This window comes from Ambystoma mexicanum, chromosome 4q (genome assembly GCF_040938575.1).
Source record: "Ambystoma mexicanum isolate Mex_15411 chromosome 4q, UKY_AmexF1_1, whole genome shotgun sequence".
In the NCBI taxonomy this organism is placed as follows: Eukaryota; Metazoa; Chordata; class Amphibia; order Caudata; family Ambystomatidae; genus Ambystoma; species Ambystoma mexicanum.
Window position 1 is genome coordinate 55,372,721 of NC_090928.1, and position 14,571 is coordinate 55,387,291.

Consider the following 14,571-nt stretch of genomic DNA (forward strand, 5'->3'; position numbering starts at 1 on the left):
TTAGACTCTTGAAATTTTGGGCTTTTCTTTTTTTGGAGAATAGTGTAAATATTGGCTCAACTAGAGATGGTGGCACTAATGAGTCAATGTGAGATCGAGCATCAGAAATGATATCGACTCCAAGCATGCCCAATGGGATTAATTAGCTCAGTCTGAGGTAAAGCAGCAAATAGAATATTTCCGTATGGGTTTTTTAGCATTCCAAGCATGCCCAATATAATTGATATGCCTAGTCTGAGGTAAAGCAGCAAACAGAGCGACTGACTTTGCAATTTCAGATCGCCTTCCTACTACCGTCAAAAAGTTGTTCTTGGAGGAGAGCAGGGGAAGTTTAGATGAGTCATTAGGTATCACAGGGATGGTTGTCTGAGGAGTATGGATGCAATTAGAGATTTTCTCATCGTTAAAAAATTCCACCTCTTGTATAAATTCATCTAACCGTTTGTACTGTAAGTTAGACGGACTAGCCTATCTTGAAATTATGGGCTTTCTTTTGTAGAAGATTGTAAATATTGGTTCAACTAGAGATGGTAGCACTAAAGAGTCAATGTGAGATTGAGCATCAGAAATTATATTGACCTTATCAATTAGTGTTGGTGTAACATTAGTAAGAGTTGCGTGAATGTCATTATTAGATTGGATATCAGAAACTCAAATTAAATCATCTGCTGATAGTGATGGCATGTTAGATACACTATTAGGAATAGAGATCACACCTTCTATCGATGGCTCATTGTAGTTTGTATCAGTGTTAAGGATGTTATTTATTGATTTGAAAAATCTACAAGGGACAAGTGATATTGCAATATTTGCATTAGCATAGAGGTATGCTAGTTTATTTTTGTGTTAAGATTTTCATAGAGTTTTGTTAGGGATAGAAGAGCTGTGTTCATGGCATTAAGAGTGAGGTTTTTTATTTTATACTTGTATTTATTGGTTTTACATAGAAATCAACATCAAACAATATAACATCCCCCTCGCCCTCTCCCCTCCATCCCCGGGGGTTTCATGGCATTGTGCTTTCAAGGATTTCCTTTATGCATTGAGAATGTCTGATACTTTGATGTTATGGGGGCACCATTGTTCAATAAAATCTGACTAGAGATAATGCAGAGTCCCTTCCCATTCCTTTGCAAACTTGTCCCTCGTTCCTTGCATTATGTGGGTGATTTTCTCCATCGTTACCTGGGCCCATACCTTCTGTAGCCAAGTTCTGGGCAATTGTTGTCAATGCCGCAAAGAGAAGACCCATAAAGCTTCTCAACTGAGATTTATTGTATAGCATGGTTATGTCATCTCTAATTCGGCACAGCCACACCCCTTCTCCAATCAGCCCCACATCTGGGAACATTTTACCCATCTCACCCTTGACTTCCTCCCAGAAGGGCTTGATGCCTTTACAATCCCACCAAATATGTTTCCATGTTCCTACTTCATCGCAACCTCTCCAGCATTGATTAGACATGTTGGGGAACATAGAATGCAGTTTTTCGGGGGTGTAGTGCCATTGTGTCATTATTTTGATCCACATTTCTCTGGTCTGTGCCGAGCGGGTCATTTTAGGGATCATTTTCCATAGATCTTCCCACTGACTTTTCGTTGGTTCCTCCCATAGCGTTCTGCCCCACTCAATCATGTATGACCATTTAATTTCCTCCTCCTGTGAGTTTATGAACTTATACAGAGTCGACACCCAATTTTTTGCCCCTGTGTTGGAAATGATGTATATCTCAAACGGTGTAAGAACCCTAGTTGCTGCTTTGGCAATGCTCGGGGAGTTTAGCCAGTGTTTCAACTGCTCGTATCTATATTTGTCACCTTTTGAGGGAGTTGAGCATGCTACGCATGATTCAAGTGACCTGATTTTTTGTCCACGAACATTTCACCTATTTTTGTTATGCCAGCTTCCTCCCAATTATCGTATGCCCCTTGTTCCATCCCCGGTGGGAATTGTGGGTTCCTGCAGATGGGCGTAAAGGGTCCCAGTGTTGTGGACATTATACCTCTCCTTGTTTGCCAATACCACGACTCCAGCGTGGTCTTCATTATTTCACTTATCTGTGTTGTCTCTGTTTCCAGAGAAGCTCTACCAGTGGGGTTCTCGCGACTGCCCTGTCCTGTTTGGCCCAGATCTGCTGCGGGTTCTCCCCCAACCACTCTCTCAGCACCTTAAGCTGCGCTGCCTGATAAAGTAGAACGTACGGGGGACGCCCACCGGGAGAGCCTAAAAATAATACAGCACCCTTGGGAGGATAGTCATCTTAACTGACTGAATCCTACCCCACCAAGAAATCTGTAGTGGATTCCATTTGCCTACTTCTCTATGGATGCTTGCGAGGAGCCGCGGGTAATTTTCCCCATGTTTGCCCAATTTTCTGAGGCACTATTATTCCCAGGTATTTTATCCCCTTTTCTACTATCTTAAGATCCAACAATTTAGCTTCCCCATATATCTTTGCTCTGTCACCCGCGAGGATTAAGATTTCTGATTTTTTCCTATTGATCTTCAGACCCGAGATGGCCCCAAAGTCTTCTAACTCCCCCACCGCAGCTGATAATGTGGATTCGGGATCTTCTAGGGTTATCAACATATCATCCGCGTATGCTATCACCTTGTGTTGCTCTCCTGCCATATCTATCCCTCTAATGTGTTCAGATTCCCTTATTTTTATCAGCAGAGGTTCTAGGACGATAGCGTAAGTAAAGGGGAAAGGGGGCAGCCTTGTTTCATCCCTCTTGATATTAGTACCTTATCAGTTACCTCTCCGTTAATGGCTATTCTACTGGATGGGGAGTTATAGTTCGCTCTGATTCTCGCAATATATTGTTCCCCAAACCCCATGTACGTTAGAACTCTAAATAACATTGACCATTCAACCAGATCAAAAGCCTTCTCGGAATCTGGGTGTTAGTTATGCCAATTTTTTCCACTACGTGAATAAGCCTCCTAAGGTTGTCATGGGTTTGCCTACCGGGAATGAAGCCTGATTGGTCCATACTGATCCGTTTTGGGAGAAGCGGAGATAATCTTGCTGCCAGAATCTTCGTGTAGATTTTCGCATTTAGATTTATCATGGATATTGGTCTGTATGATGCAGGGAATGTTGGATCTTTACCTGGTTTGTGGAAGACTAATACTTTCGCTTCATTCATTGTGGGGGGTCACGTTACCACTATCTTTAAATGAGTTCAGGAGCCTAGTCAGGATTGGGGTCAATAGGTCTGAATATTTTTTTATAAAATGGGGCCGTAAAACCATCTGGACCTGGTGCTTTATTTACTGGGAGTCCATTTATTGCTTTTTTAACTTCCTCTTCGCTAATTGGGTTCTCTAGGGTCTGTTTATCTTCCTCAGAAAACCGTGGGATCGGTAGAGATTTTCGATAGGAGTCTTGGGCGTCTACATTCGGACGCTCTGTGGAGTAGAGAGTTTGGTAGTATTCCCTCAATGATTCCCCCATGTCCTGTGTGCGCGTTTGTATGTCCCCTTTCGCATTGCGCATGGCCTTAATTGTTATTTCTTTCTGTTTCGCGCAAAGTTGTCTCGCTAAGAGTCTGTCTGCTTTGATCGCTCTTATATAATATCTCTGTTTCAGATAAAGTAGGTTCCTTTCTGCATTTTGTGTGCGTAACATCTCTAGCTGGCCCTGTGTATGTTATAGCGATTTTATTAATGTCTTAGTGGGGTGTGATGACAGTTTCTCTTGGATATCTTCGATTGTTTTTTCCAACTCCTTTTCTCACATATACCTTTGCTTTTCCTTCAGACTTTCAGCGCCATCATCTTACCCCGTATAATTGCTTTAAACGCATCCCAGACTGTGCTCATAGTGACTTCCCCGGTGTCATTCTGTGCGAAGTATTCTTCTATCATTTCCCTTATGGCATCCCCGGTTATCGGGTCCTGGATCAGATCCAGTGGAAGCCTCCACCTCCAGAGCCCATTCTTTTTCCCCGGAAAAGTCAGGTCTAGCCATAGTGGCGCATGGTCCGAGAGTGCTATTGCTCCCTTTTCTAACCCTTGTATCTTACCCATGAGACCCACCAATACCCAGAAGTAATCAATCCTGGACATGGAATTGTGAACATGCGAAAAGTACCCCCTTTGCTCCCCATTCAGCTCCCTCCACACATCATTCAAGGCCATGTGGTCCATCTGTTGTTTGAGACGCTTTGATGGTGCCCCATGGTCGTGTATGTTCCCCGTACTTCTGTCTAAATGTGGGTTCCATGCCATTTTAAAATCCCCTCCCATGATCACCTCCCCCCTCGCAAAGTCTTCTAATTCCCCCAACACATCTCTGAGGAAACCATCCTGTCCCTGATTGGGTGCATATATTGAGGCAAGGGTAACACAATATCCCTCTATCTCCACATTGGCGAAGACATATCTTCCTTCTTTGTCTATGACTGTGTCCATCAGTTTAGTGTCTTTCCCTTCTTTCACCGCAAACAGCCCCCCTGCTTTTTATTCCGTTGTCGTTGCGTGTGCCCATATTTTAAACCTTTTTATGCGTGTTTTCTGCTTCTTCCTGGTTCTGATATGGGTTTCTTGAAGCAGCAGAACATCTGCTTTTCCCCTTTTAACCTGTTTTTCCAGCTTCAACCTCTTCGTTGGCAGATTCATACCCCTAATGTTATAGGTTAAGATGCGTATCATCCCCATTCTGTTATACGTTTATGCATTGGCTTTGAGTCCCCCTCTGTGCTTGACACCTTTCATTCATGCCCTCGTTCCCCCTCCCCCTTCCCATTAACTTCCCACCCCAACAGTGAACTGTAAACCAAACAAACTTTCCCCTGAGCAGCGCAAGGGTTCCTACTGACGCTAGGGCGTTGCGCCCTTTGTTCCCTGCCCTCCATGCCCTCGGGGGGTATTTTGTGGGGAATCCTAAACCCCACTGTTCCATCTGTCCTTACCGATATCCAACCCGCTGGGTCTCGACCAGACCGCCGTCTGCATACTGTCCGTGCAGCTCTGTTCTCACTCGTCGTCCCCCAATTGGGTCTTTATTTCAACAACTCTGCACTAATGTCCATAGTTAATTTATTTTCTGAGTTTCTCATGGTACTTTTCTCCTGGACTCCCTTCCTGCGTTTGCCTTCTTTTGCTTGGTTGACTCCCAGCCCTCTGGTTTCCTCGTTCGTTCCCTCCTAAGTGTAGAGTCCACTAGTTCCAACTCTTCCTCTTGAAGTCCCATCGTACTGAGGTCTTCTTCCCACGTGAATAGCAGCCCAAATGGGAAAGTCCATTTGTAGCGAATTTATTTCGCCACCAGCGCTTTGACCAGTGGGGCCATGGCTCTCCTTTTTTGGAGAGTCACTAGAGCCAAGTCTTGATACAGTTGTATGCCCTGTCCATTCATTTTGATATGCGCCAGTTCCCTGGCCCTCCTCAGGATCTGTTCTTTCTGCGAATAAGAGGAGAGAGCCACCAAGACATCTCATGATCTTTCTCCCGATGCCCCAGTTCTTCTCGGTCCTACTCTGTGGACTCTGTCTATTCCAATATCTTCTGCGTCTTGCACTCCCAGGATATCTCTGAACACCTCCTTCACCGCCTCTTTCAAATCTTTATTGAGTACTGATTCCACCATATTCTTGATATGGATGGAGCATCTGGAGTGGTTCTCCAAATCTTCACATTGTATTTCCAGGTTATGGGTGAGTCTTACCAGATGCTCTTGTGTTTCACTTGTCTGTTTCGTATCTTCCTCAAGACTCTGAAGTGTTCTCTCCACTATGTCAGTTCTCTCTTCTAAGTTGGCTATATCAATTTTCATGTCTTGCACCACTTGTTTCATTTCGCTCTTCATAATTGTGAATTGTTCTTGTACTGTAGACATGAACTTTTCCTGCAAGTCCATAAACCAGGTTTGCATGTCTGCTCTTGTCGCTGGTTGTTGAGGAAAAGTAAATAAATTACATTAGATCAGGCCCTTGGTCATAAAAGTAGGTTTAATTACAAGCATAAAGTCCTGCTGCAGCAGACCATCCAATAGTCACGAAAATGTTTTGGAATAAGTCCCAAGTGGTCCAGACTGGGGGAACAGCAAGGCAGCGAGGCAGCAAAACAGCACTCAGCAACGCACTCCACAAACACATGCGTGCGCAAATGCGTGCTTATTCCTGTTTTTGTGCTGAAAAACCGAAAGTAGGGGGACGGAGCCTAATTGCAGTTGCTTGTTTACAATTTTCAATCAAGCAAAACAGGATCTATGAGAACAAAAATAAAATAACATTAGATCAGGTCCTTGGTCATAATGTAGGTTTATTTACAAGCAAAAACAGTAAAACAACACTCAGCAAAGCACTCTGCAAATGCACGCGCGGAAATTTGTGCGGCCTCCCATTTTTGTGCTGATAAACCAGAAGTAGGGGGCGTTGAAGCCGAATTGCAGTCGCTTCTTTGCAATTTTAAATCAAGCAAAACAGGATCCATGAGGAAAAGTAAATAAATAACATTAGATCAGGTCCATGGTCGTAAATGTAGGTTTAATTACAAGCAAAAAGTCCTGCTGCAGCATACCATCCAGTAGTCACGAAAATGTTCTGGAATTAGTCCCAAATTGTCCAGACGGGGTGAGCAGCAAGGCAGCAGAATATCACTCAGCAACGCATGCCAAGAAAGTGGGCGCGCAATTGCGCACAGCCTCCCATTTTTGTGCCGAAAAACCAGAAGTGTTTGCAATTTTAAATCAAACAAAACAGGATCATTCAGTAGTCACGAAAATGTTCTGGAATTAGTCCCAAGTGGTCCAGACTGGGTGAGCAGCAAGGCAGTGAGGCAGCAAAACAGCGCTCAGCAATACACTCCAAAGAAGCAGATAAGTCACGTTTTGTGGGAGTGCTTGTGATATGTTTTCAGAGTGTGAGATAATCTTCAGGGCAGCATGATTTGATGTTTGTTTCATGGTATATCAGAGTTTGTTAGTGGCAGCATGTTGCAAGAGCTTAACTTTCTATAAGTAAAGAGTGCACTGTTTTTAGACTGACCACAAGTGATTTATAAATTTGGTGGACTTAAGAGACTGTAGAGGCACTCAGGACAGGTCCGTGAGCGGATTCAATTGTTCAAGCACTCTGGGACTCCGGGCAAGAGGAAGGGATATCACGACAGCACTTTGCATCTCCGATCACAAAGAATTATTCAGCCCATGAGAACCACGGCGAGAGCCTGCAAGGTAGTGAGCGCTTTCAGCAGTTCCTTTTATCAGAAAGGATTGCATGAGAAGAGCGGTGCACACAGAGCTCATTCCTGTGTGTGCTAGAAGCTGTGAGGAGGAATAGGCAAAAACGTGTGTGTGCCTTTGAGTTTGGAAACTCTATTTCAGGGGCATTTCAGTCCCACTTCATTAAGCTCCTATGGCTGACAAGGGAAACCCAGAACAGGGCGAGTAGAGTGAGGGGAGTCAGGAAGATCTGACTCTGGAAGTTGAGAGAGACCTGACCTTAAGTTTCCAAAAACTACTAGGGGAGTCCCTGGTTCAAGTAGTTTCTCAAGGGTTTAAACCCTTTCAGGACAGGGCAAAGGAACGTCCTCTAGACACCCCAAACAAGGGTTTGACAGACAGGGAAGAAACAAGACCTAAAAGAGATTATGCTCTCCTACTTCCGCGGGAACTGATGAAGGGGTCAAGTGAAGGCCCCAAGAGGCAGCTGACGCGGTCAACAAGCTAAAGAGCGCTTTCCACCTCAAGTCAGCAATGCCCAGTCTCAGACCCTCTTCCCCAGGGGTGAAAAACATAGAGGATACAGATACATCTATGTATAAGTGAGATAACGATGTAGATGATGGGCAGGATGATACCATGGATGTAAAGAGGGTAGACAGCCCAGTGATAGATCCCAGCATGGTGGGGACAGTACCAGAGGCCACAGAGGACATGTTGGACAACGTCTATGGACTGGCTATCTTCGCCCAGGGTGGCACTATATATCGCTCAAAAAATAAGAAAGCCATTGGAAAAGGAGGCAAGGTTTCGAAAGAGGGCAGAATGTCTTAGCCTCGATCTACCTTGCAAAGTAGCAGAGATGCCTGAATTGGATCCGGAAACGACTACGTTCATAACAAAGATGGCTAAGGATATTTGTGAGGGCATTGATAGGGCATGGAAAGGATGCAAGGATAAGGTGCTAGATCTGGCGGGCCTATCACCAAGATAATGCATCTTGCAGTGAAGGCCACTGACACTGGGGATTCTATTGACCCGCAAACACTGGCCAATTGGGTGCAGAGAGCAGTGTGTATGCTAGGCAATGGCAATTGTTCATTATGATCGGATTGAAGGAGAGGGGTTCTCCTGAAGATAGACAGCAAGCTAGGTGATCTGGCCTCAGATGAAGCAGGTGAGGCAGTGAACAGCCTGCTTTTTGGCGAAGCTTTCGTCAAGGAAATGAACACATTTGTAGTAACCTACATAGCGCTTGAGAAGGCACAAGCTTCAATCAAGAAAATCTTTCTGGGTAGAGTTTTTGCAGGGACCGGTCGATACAGGGGACTATCTATTGGTCGCTTCAGTTCCCAGAGACAACCTCAGGGGCCTAGGGCTCAATAATGGAAAACCTAGCAGCAAGACACCCACTTCCTAAGGAGATGCACATGATACAGAGGGCGCAGAGGCTCGTACAGACACCAGAGCGCTCCCACAGGTAAGACAAGAATTTCCGCAATACCCACCAGTAGGGAGCAGGACAGCACAATTTATAGTCAATTGGCACATGCTCTCATTTGATGCATGGGTAATTCAGGCAGTAGAGGGGTTGCGGCTAGACTTTGTGACAACGTCAACGAAAAGTCAGATCCCCTCGCAAATTTGGGTATTGCAGTTGGAGAGGAGTCTCCTAGACTCAGAGATGGAAATGTTGTTCAGAAAGGGTGCCAGAGAGAAGGCAGACCCACAACCTCAGGGTTTCTACAGCAACATGTTCTTGGTACACCAATAGAACGAAGTGAGACCAGTCATCAACCTCAAGTGTTTTATCGATCATCTTGTACAGGCATTTCAAGATGGAAGAGATTAATCTTTTAGATGTCCTCAGGAGGAACAGCTGGTTGGCAAGAAGAGATTCAAAAGATGCGTATCTCACCATACCTGTGGTGCAGGAACATCGTTCTTATTTGAGGTTTATTTGGAAAGAGCAGTCATGGAAGTTCAGGAGCCTCCCATTCGGCCTATCATCAGCACCATGGGTATTCATGAAAGTCATGAGGCTGGTGGTGGCCGCAATGAGACAGACGGCCATAAGGATGTTAATATATCTAGACAACATCCTGATTATGACTCAAGACTATCAGCAGTTGAGAGAGCAAGTAGACTGGTCATGCAAGCTTTTTGCCTCTCTCAGGCTTCTAGTCAACAAGGAGAAATCTGTTCGTACCCCAACCAGGAGGGCAGAATTCCTGGGGTTCATGATAGAATCAAGGAAGGTGACATTGGAAATGCCGACTTGGAAGATGAGAGGAATAAAGAAGGAATTTAGAGTAGTGATCAGGAAGAAGGTTATCTTGCTTCAGAGTCTAACCAGAATAGCAGGACTGCTGGCATCTTCCATTCAGGCGATGTGACCTGGTCCTCTACATTACTGAGCCCTTCAAAGATTGAAAATAGAGTACCTTGAAGGGGCAGTTTGATATCATGCGTTCATATCGTTAGACGATGTAAGCAAGGTCGAACAAGCAGTTCTGGACGGGGGCCTAGGAGCGGTCAGCTGCAGACAGGAGAAAGTAGTCCCAAGCAGAGTTGGAACTGCAAAGCAACTGCCTAGAACTATTGGCAGGTTCTTACGAAGTGAGAGCATTCGTGAGAGACAAGGCTCAATATTGCATACTGCTCAGGATGGACAAAATATTGGCATCGTGATGCATAAACAAGCTGCGGGGGGTACTTGGTCGAGGAAGCTTGTGGAACTGACAAAGGATTTCTGGCATTACTGCCACAAAAAAATAATCTCAATCACAGCAGGATACCTTCCAGGGCATCAGAACAGTTTAGCAGAGTGGAATTCCTGGTATTTTCAGGATTCCAGCGATTGGATGCTGAGCAAATCGGTGTTCGCAATTGCTGATTGTGTGGGGCACAATGCACAGAGAGTGCGATATTTCAGTTGGAGGTGAGACCCAGGGTCGCTGGGGATGGATGCTTTTCTACAAGAATGAACGGGGGTGCTTCATTATGCATTTCCCCCGTTCATAATGATAGCAAGGACATTGGTGAAGATTCGCATAGAGGAAGTGAAAGTAGTAGTGATTGTGCCGGACTGGAGATTGCAGGCATCATCTCCAGTTCTGACAGAACTTTCCTCTGAATTTCTGAGGATGATTCTGTTCAGGACAGACTTGCTGATGGGTCGAGCAGGAGCTGTACATCCGTAAGTGGAGTCAGGCAGTCTCAGTCTTCTAGCATGCAGATTTTTCAGCATAGATGGAACATACCTGGAATTTCAGAGGGCGTTTCAGAGTTCAGAGTATCTTTTGCCCCATCTACAATCAGGCCCTGTAGTTCTGCATGGCAGGTTTGAGAAACATGGTACGGTCAAAGGGGTGTTCATCCCGTTTCTGCCCCAGTAGTCCATTTTTCTGAACTTCCTGGCATCTATCCCAAAGAGGGGAAGGCATTGGGCTACACAGGTTTGCCATCTCAGCGGGGCATGATATGGTGGACGGTTCTCCAGTTGAACACCCTGCAGTGGTCAGACTTATCAAGGGAGTGAAGATCACCAAGCCTCCGGCAACCAAATGTTCAAAATTGTGCAATGTTAACCATGCTTTGGTTGTTAAATTGGTGACTGGACAACGAGATGCTTCCGGACCATCAGTTGTCAGGGAAGTTGCCTGTTCTGCTATGCCTGGTCTCTTGTAGGAGAGTGTTGGTGTCTCTTGAGTAGATGTCCACGGGAGCTGCTGAATCCCAACAGATCCACAAAAGGGTAAAACGGCAAGACCATATACTCAAAAAGCCTGAACCTTGTTTTAAATGCTATCTTCCATTCATCTGTCTCCTGTACCTTAACCAAATGGTACGCCCTGCGTAGATGGAGTTTAGAAAAAATAGTTGCACCCTGAATCTGGTTCAACATTTCCGAAATCAAAGGCAATGGATACCGATTCTTTATTGTAATCTTGTTAACAGTGTCATGCTGAGAACCTGGTGTCTGCAGAAGCTGCTGAACCCCCGACAATCCACCCAAAATGTGGCACTCTGAGCTGACATATATATAACTGCTCAGTTTACCTCACTTTCAGGGGAAAGGGGGAAGGGACAAAGAAACAAACACCAGGCTGGAAGCTATCAACTCGCCGGTTCTTCACCTGTAGTTTAAACATAAACATGCAATACACCTCATTACTCATGGGTTACTATACTAACCTTAAACTCTATGTCCTTTACCAAAATAGTTTAAAAGCCATACCTGGTACTTCTCTTCAGATTGCCCAGAGAAGTGATAAGCAGACAAGACTTCTTTACTTGTGGACCAGAATCTTATAGATCATTCAGCCTTCTCAGTAGGTCCATGAATGTAATTTAACTTTGTAGTTAGTCTGCTCAACCCTAAGATTCTTGAACAAGGTCTTCAAATAAGTTTAAGGAAGTTCTTGTAAGTTCTTGTATTTGTTTTTAATATTTTCTTTGTAGAGTGTCTTTTACTCAGGAGCAAATTTTTAATTTGCGATGGAATCTTCACGTGCACACGCGCTTTATTTTATCACGCAGAAAAAACCCTTGCGTAAACGAACAGTAAACGCGAGTCCAAAGTTCACGCTCGCGCTTCACTCTCACGCGCAGAGACACACGCGCGGGCTCAAAGTAATGGGAAAAAACTCACGCGCTAGTTTGAATTGACACGTAGCGATAAAAACAAACGTACGCGCTTCAATCTTTTTAGATACAGATTTGCGATTTCGATCCCTTAAATAAATATAACCTTTTTACAAAGTTCAACAAAACTGGAAAGTCACTTATCTTGTGATTGAGACTTGAAAACTTATTTTCTCAGAAAATTGGAAGTTTCTGACTCCTGTCCTGTGTCTCCACCAAACTCCATACACGACTCCTGTTATACTTTCAGATTTTCCGCTCAACTGCTAAAAACTTGTCACCCTTGACCAAGTTAAGCAGGAGCTACAAGGCACACGACCTCTCAGCTGGGCAAGGACGATGAAAGGCAGTTTAGAATGTTCATTGTCCTCCCTAAAAACAATCTCCAGTCAATCAGAATTTAGACTGAGAACCTCCATCTTGGCTTGGGGCAATTTCCATAGACTGCAATAAAGGTTAAGGGCAAAATTGGCTGTTTAAAAATATAACCCATAATAACTTCCTAAAACCTTTCTATACTAAATATGTGTCTCCCCTGACCCAATGTAAATGAGTATATGATACTGTATGTAAAGAATATGTCACTCCAACCTGACATTACCTGACAACAGCCCTATAGTCTATACAGATCGGGACAGAACTATCCTGGAGGAGAGGCTGCGGGAGACTGAGAATGGTGGAAAAAAACCTTAGCAAGATTTTCAGTTAAATATTCTTTTAAAAACTCGCTCTCCTTCTCAGTAAAAGAATATACCCTGCTGCTGGGTAAAATCGCACCTGGTTCCAAATCCTGCAATCGAAAGTTTGATGCGGAAGTAAATCAACTGCTATCCTCTCATCAAAAACATCCCAAAATTCTTGGTAGCAGTCAGGTAACTCCCCAACAACCGCCCCAATTGAATGACTAAATTCACCCCCTTCAGCCAACATTTTGGATATCGAATCTCCCTGCTCAAAACTGAAGTCTTGCACAACATCCTTTAAACAATGTTCTTCACAATACTGGGATTGCATCTCCACCACCCTCCTACCCCAGTCAATTTTCGGATTATGTGATGTGAGCCAGGGCATTCCCAAAATTATCTTTAGCTGGGGTGCATCAATTAATTCAAAGGAAATCTCCTCTCTATGACCCCCTGCCATAATCATGACTAAGGCAAAAAAGAAAATCGCTGCCTGTCAAACATCTTTTTGAACTCTTCCTGGAAGAGTACCAAATCGCCTATAGCAGCATGTTTCTGAGCAACTAACAAACCTGCCCATGTAGCTGCTTCACCTGACAAATAGGAAAGCATAAACGTAACCTTAGCTGAATCAGTCGGAAAAACCTCTGGTCGACTAAAAAAATGCAGTTCATACTGAGTAAGGAAAGTATGTAACCTCTTAGAATCCCCACCATAGCATTCTGGAGGAGCGAAAGGCACTGGCATAAAAAATGATCGGACTCCCCCTACAGCTCCCTCATCTACAGCCTGAGAACGATTCTCATCCAGCCTAAATAACTCTGGAGGTTCACCACCTAAAACAGAAGGTCTAGAGCCTCCTCGATCTCCATCCTCTGCATCTGAGCTACCTTTTCACTTACCTCTTGAACTCTTTTACTTAACTTCTCACTATCCTTATGAGATATTTTTAAGTCCTCCCTCAACTCCTGTATCATGTCTCCTAGCTCCTCCATTGTGGTCGTCTCATCGGGATCCATACAGCTCAGGTAGACTCAATTATTGGCCTTTCATAATGTCTGGCTGAGTCTTGAGTAGATGTCCACGGGAGCTGCTGAATCCCGACAGACCCACAAAAGTGTGAAGCACTCAACCTTTATATGCACGGCTAAGCACTTAACAACCCTGGGGGAAGGGGAAGTGGATAAAATAAAAAAAACTGGAACAGATCCTCTGGAGCCCTCTGGAAATCGGTATTGGAATTGAAGACATGTAATTACAGTTCTGGTAAAACAATATGCTTGCATTTATCAAGACTTCACTTACAGCATTATAACACTTATTAGATCTTTACCTGTTCTCCCTCAGCCACTAGCCTTTAGGGATGTCAATCTTTGCATTAAAATACTACCTTGTGGTACTCTGCAGTGTGAACTTGGCTGTGTAAATAACAGTTTTCCCTTAGTGAGCTTGAAAGTCTCCTTAAACTTGAGTCCTTCTAAAACTCTACAAGGAATGCAGTCTTGTAATCTTCAGCTGTTTGCATTTGCCCTGACTTATATTTCCCAGTTTCTTCTTTTGCTACTCAACCTTTTTTATCTTAAAGTGTTTGTACTCCGTTAATGATGAGAAATATGTCTTTGGGAATCTTCCTCTTGAAGTCTATTTTGGCAGGTCTTAAACAAACAAATATGACTGCGCAGACTCCTGTCTCCACTAAGGATTTAGCAGTATCTGCGCACTTCACGCGAGGGAATCACCCATCAGGAATGTTTGTGGTAACGCTCTTCTCAGGAGCTCATTCAAGAGTTCAAACCAAGTCGCGAGCTCTTAAACTCTTCGCCTCACGTAAGAGAGTTTACTTTTAATTATAGAGGCTATGCGCAAAAAAAAGAAAACAAGATCCAGACAACAGTCCGAATGCAGCTACAGCACCGGAGCTTACTCAGAGTTAACACTAGCAGTGTGTAGCATATTTCAGTGTCCCGACCGGACGACTAAGGAAAGAGATTTGGCTTTGAGCAAAGTCAGAACGTAACCCTCCGAACGTTCAATTACTGAAATCTTGAAAGAAAGTGCCAGAGTCGACG

General features: G+C 44.2%; 1 protein-coding gene across 1 annotated transcript in view; it reads right to left on the reverse strand.

Annotated features, from left to right (window-relative positions):
• Positions 1 to 14,571, reverse strand: part of LOC138467193 (tropomyosin alpha-1 chain-like) — a 996,954-nt gene that overhangs the window by 148,164 nt on the left and 834,219 nt on the right. The window lies entirely within an intron of this gene.